The sequence below is a fragment of the Triticum urartu genome, chromosome 7A (assembly GCF_056163025.1).
Source record: "Triticum urartu cultivar PI428250 chromosome 7A, HENAU_Tu73, whole genome shotgun sequence".
In the NCBI taxonomy this organism is placed as follows: Eukaryota; Viridiplantae; Streptophyta; class Magnoliopsida; order Poales; family Poaceae; genus Triticum; species Triticum urartu.
This window is the reverse complement of record NC_141879.1, coordinates 543,806,263-543,812,247: the sequence shown is the minus strand read 5'-3', so window position 1 is coordinate 543,812,247 and position 5,985 is coordinate 543,806,263.

Genomic DNA, 5,985 nt, shown 5'->3' with positions numbered 1-5,985 from the left:
GCACTTGGAAGGGTGTGTTTTATTAATTATCCGGTCCTAGTTGTCATAAGGTCAAGGTACAACTCCAAGTCGTCCTGTTCCTGAAGATCACGGCTATTCAAATAGATTAACTTCCCTGCAGGGGTGCACCACATTTCCCAACATGCTCGATCCCCTTTGTCCAGACACACTTTTCTGGGTCATGCCCGGCCTCGGAAGATCAACACGTCGCAGCCTACTTAGGCACAACAGAGAGGTCAGCACACCGGTCTAAATCCTATGGCGCAGGGGTCTGGGCCCATCGCCCATTGCACACCTGCATGTTGCGAGGGCGGCCGGAGAGCAGACCTAGCAACCTCCATTACAAAGGAAGTTGCGTTACGCGGTCCAACCCGGTGCGCGCCGCTCAGTCGCTGACGTCACGAAGGCTTCGGCTGATACCACGACGTTGAGTGCCCATAACTGTCCCCACGTAGATGGTTAGTGCATATAGGCCAGTAGCCAGACTCAGATCAAATACCCAGATCTCGTTAAGCGTGTTATTTTGAAGTAACCGCAAACGCCGACCAGGGCCAGGCCCACCTCTCTCCTAGGTGGTCTCAACCTGCCCTGTCGCTCCGCCTCAAAGTAATAGTCAAGGGCCGTCGGGACACTAGGCCCACCTCTACTGGGATGGAGCCACCTGCCCCTTCAGCCCCCATCTCCGAACAATATCATAAGTAATGTAACAGTATAAGTATATATCATATGCCCGTGATCACCTCCCGAAGTGATCACGGCCCAGTAGTATAGCATGGCAGACGAACAAGAGTGTAGGGCCACTGATGGAACACTAGCATCCTATACTAAGCATTTAGGATTGCAGGTAAAGGTAACAATAGTAGTAGCAAGGACAGGCTATGCATCAGGATAGGATAACGGAAAGCAGTAACATGCTACACTACTCTAATGCAAGCAGTAGAGAGAAGAACAGGCGATATCTGGTGATCAAAGGGGGGGCTTGCCTGGTTGCTTTGGCAAGAAGGGTTCGTCGTCGATGTAGTCGATCACAGGGATACTAGGAGCGGTCTCAGGGTCTATCGGAAAGAAGTAACAGAGTGGGAACACAATAAATAACAGAGCAATCAAAGTATTACAAAGCATATAACAAGACAATACGTGGTGCTAGAGGTGACCTAACGCGGTGCGAGGTGGTACCGGTGAAGGGGGGGACATCCGGGAAAATATCCCGGTGTTTCGCATTTTCGCACAGATGAATCGGAGGGGGAAAGTTGCGTGTTCTCTATGCTAGGGATGCATGGCGGACGAACGGGCTGCATATCCGGATTCGTCTCGTCGTTCTGAGCAACTTTCATGTACAAAGTTTTTCCATCGGAGCTACAATTTATTTTATATTAATTTTAAAAGATTTAAATCATTTTTAGCATTTATTTAATTATTTTAATCAACATTATCCACAATAGTGTTTGCTGACGTCATCATGACATCAGCATGATGTCATCAGGCAACAGGGCGTTGACCTAGTCAAACTGACATGTGGGCCCCACATGTCATTGACTGTTCTGTTAATTAACAGTAGTTAATTAGGTTAATTTGTCATTAGGTTAATTAATCATAATTAGTTAATTTAAACAGAATTAATTAAGTTAATTATTTGGTTAATTAATTAATTAATTTTATTATTATTTATTTATCATTTTTTAATTCTTTTTCATTCATTTTTTATACGTTCTGGGGCGCGGGGCCCAATTGTCATAGGCCCCTGTGGCCTTGGCGGGTACAGGGCGCGGTTGCGGGCGCAACGGGCACCCGGGTGTTTGCACCCGAAGGGCAGACCCGGGGCGCCGCGGGGTACCGGAATTGGCTGTCGGTGTGGCGTGTCCTGCGGGGCTAGAGGCGGAGGCGGGGCACGGGACGACGGCGCCAACACCAGGGACGGCGACGAGCGCGACGCGATAGGGGGAAGGCAGCGGTGGGCGGCGAAGTGCGGGTGTGTGTGCGCACGGCGGTTGCGGTGGTGCAGCGACAGCGAAGGCTCGCGCCGGGGCCGGTGGGGAGGCTCGGCATCCACAGGAGCAGGGGAGGCGGGTCAAGTGGGACCAAGCGGATGCGGGTTTGGTCACGGCCGGAGGCGGAGTAGAGCGGGGGAAAACAGGGGCGCAGCCACGCGCCGGGAGCAGACGGCGCGGGCGTGCTTGTGCACGGTGGCCGGGGCCGCGGCCGGAAGCAAGCAGCAACAAGGGGCTGGCCACGGCGTGCGAGCGAGATGGCACCAGGGCGGGACGGAGTGGAGGCCAAGGGCGATAGGTGGTGCGGGCGAGCCGGGACGAGGCGGGGCGCGTGCTTGCGTGAGGCGGCCAGGCATGAGCGAGCGGCGCCGGCGCCTGCGTGTAGAAGAGAGAGAGAGGGACGGGACCGAGGGGGCGCTCACGGGGGGGGGGGGTAGGGGTTTCGGGCAACGGTGCTCGGGGAGGAGATCGGAGACGAGCGACGGGGACAGGGAGCGCCGGCGACGGAGTCGGGTCGACGACGAGACGAGGCCGCGGCTCCAGGCGGCGTCGCGCGAAGGGGACGAGAGGCGCGGAGGAGGCCGGGGGTGGCGGTGCGGCGCACGGTGATGACACCGTCGATCCAGCAGCTGGGACCGACGAGACGATGGGGTCGGGCGACGACGACATGGTGGGGTGGCGGGCGCAGTGCCAGATCCAGCGGGGGGGTTGAAGGAGGGGATCGGGGAGGAGTGGGTGGTGTGCGGTAGTGGATAGGGTTCGGGGGAGTGGGGGAGAGGATAAGGGAGTGGGGTGGGGCGCTGCCGATTGGGCCAGGTGGGCCGGTCGGGCGGCCTAGAGGCCAGCTGGGTCGTGGCCCAGCAGGGAGGGGTTTTCTCCTTTTTTTCTGTTTTTGTATTCTCCTTTTTCTGTTTTACTTATTTAGCTACTTTTATGTACTTAGTGTAGGTACTAAACGATTTTAGTTAAAGTTGATACTCCTAACATAATTACCTACTGATATTATGGGTATTGTCCAAAAGGTTTGGGGGGTTATTTGGAATTGTTTGAAAATAAGTTCACATTTTAAAAGGCATAAAAGTGTTGCATGACCACTTTAATTATTTCCAGGGGAGATTTAAAAATCCATTTAATGTTAGATCCTTCATGTTAATTACCTAGTGAATATTTGCAACCGACCGAACATTTTTGTTTTATCGGTTGAAGAAATAATAATCTGACTTTATTTTAACTTTGAATTTTAATCGGGTTTGGATCAAAGTGAGGTTTAGCAAATTAACTGCGATGACATGGCAACATTAGGAGGGGATTACTGTAGCTTAATTACCCGGGCGTCACAGTGGGAGCAGCCCGGTCTCTCTTCTTAGTTTTTCGTTTCTTGGTTGGGGGAGCATCATCAGTGGTGGCCTTGGTCTTGCGCTTCCTGGCTTCGGCTTTAGCTGCCCTTGTCTTCTTCAGTTCTGAAGCCACTGTGGGGACCTTAGGCTTTGAGCCTTTCATACTGGCTGGGAAGATAATTGGATGTACTTCCTGCCTTGGTGCTTCGGGTTCTACCACAGCTGGCTTCTTCTTCTTCTTGGTCGCCATTCGGGGGTCGATGCCTGGTCGCCCCAAAGCCTTGCGCTTTTCAGCTTCATTGTATCCCTGAACACATTTAGTAGCAAGATCCTTCATGCGTTCACGAGAACCTTTGGCTTCTTCGCGTTTCGTGCGGAATGCTTCCTTGAGCTCATGCATCATGACCTGGAAGTTCTGAATGTCTTCAACATTGAGCTTGGCCATATGCTTCTTGAATTGAGCCTTTTCATAATCTATCTTATGCTTCAGCTCAACAATTTTCTGAGCTAGAGCCAGCTCAGCAGCAATGGCTCCGTGGAAGGCGACGTTGAGGCCAATGGGAAGCTGAAGATCATCAAAGCTGACGTTTGGGCTGTCAAACCACTCATCAATGAACTTGTTTAAGATTTCCACGTCAAAGAGAGGAAGGTCATTGAAGATTTCTGCCTCTTGCTTGCTCTTGATCAACTTCTCAAGAGCGTCATTGCCAAGATCGTCGTCGTTGGATAGATCAATGGCGTCATTCTCGTTGCGCAGAACAGCAGCAGGGGTCAGTGCTTGGCTAGTGGGTTGCATGGGCATCTTCACTTTGGAGGGCTTGGAGATGCGTGACAGATCTTCAGACTGCACACTGTGTTCCGGAGGTGCAGTGGCCAGAGGCTTCACCCGTGAAACCTTTGGTGCAGGGGCAGGCTTCGAAGCTTTAGGTTTCTTCGGTTTCTTTGGCTTCGGTGGTGCAGGCGCTTCGTCAGAATCAGCATCGTCTGCAGGTTGATCCACGACTGCCCCTTGAACCTTTATGTGAGTAATGAGACCTTCTAAGTTATAGAAGGGCCCAACCAGATTGTGTTCAGCTTCACGTGTGCCGTCAGCACGAGGAGCAGAGGGGCCTGGATTGAAGTCTAATCCCCATGACTTCTTGTTTTCTTTGGCCGAGTTCTTGGCAAACTAGAAGTTGCGCTTGAACAGATTGTCGTCACGACACCATAGCAATGAAGATGGGTCTGCATCTGCAGGCTGTGGTCCACGGACCATGCAAGGATAGAAGTCTTGTTCAATGGCTTCAGCTCTGGATCTGGGTTGAAGATTTCTGTACAAGATGTCTCCCCACGGTCGCTTGATGGCATTTTTCTCAGCATATTCCTGGGTCACAAACCTGTACTTGAACCATTGTTCTGCCCAATATCTTCGAATCCATTGGATTCAGGTTTTCCGCTGATTGTAGTCCTCCTCTGGATCTGTCTTGTAGAGCTCATAGAGGTCAGGAGGCAAATCTCTTGAGGTGTTGCCACGACACTGTCTGCCACCCTTCCTTGCAGATTTCTCTGTTGCCATGAAGTTTAGACTGAAAGGCTTCAAAGCTATCAAAGTCTTCCGTCTACTAGTCAGACAAGAACTGGCTTCAGGAGAATTTATATGATGCTGTAAGAACTCTGCAAATGAATGCAGACTATGAGAACCAAGGGATTCTCCCACGGACATGTACCTGTGACAGCATTAAAGGTGTGAGGGAAGGGGAAGAGGTCATATGCATTCTCAGAAGATTTTGAAGATAAATCAGTTTAGAAGACATTGACCTCATAGTGCGAAGACATTCACTCATAGGTAGAGGGTTGGTTCCAGATTTGTACGAATCCATGAATAAGTACAAGTGAGGAATCTAACTACTTTGTGAAGCATAAGTGAATATACTAGGCATGTTATGAGATGAAGTATGAGATAGATCCAATTTGTGTGAACAGAACTTGTGGTAGAACATGCTGAATCTATCGGATCAAACGGACTGTAAAAAGGAGTTTTTATTTACCACACGAGGAACTGCTAGACGGAGTGAGAGAGGAGGCCGAGTAGTTCGATCTTCCGTGCCCTAACTTGGCGACGGAGGACACCTACGGCGACGGCGGAGAAGACGATGTCCGCGGCCGGCGTGAGGACGGCGTCGGTGAGGTCGCGGCAGCTAAGCGCTTCATCGCCGGCGTCGTCGAGGGGTAGCGGTGGCGCTAGGGTTTGTGCGAGAGTGAAAGAAGAAATAATGACTGGGGTGAGGCGTGTATTTATAGGGATAGGGACGGCACAGTGTTATTACACAGGTGCCCCTGGCGGTTCACATCTGAAGGACATGTGGCGATCATGCAACACATTGGAGGTTGTTCCACGTTCCCACGCACGCCTGGATTGTCGGGTGGTCGTTCCCACTTCTCCGGGTTTCAGGTTGAAGGATTTAGCATTGAAAACAGATTAATGTTTGTCTCTGTGTCTTCTGCTGACAAGGACGCAGAGAAGACATTTTGACAGTGTCAATAGAATGCATATGATTTGGATAGATAGACTTAAGATAGAAGCATAGAGGGGTTAGGGTCCGATCACATTCACTTAGTTCAAAAGATTCAACGTGAAGACATAGCTATAAGAGAATGCTGTAGAGGACAGAAACCAAATT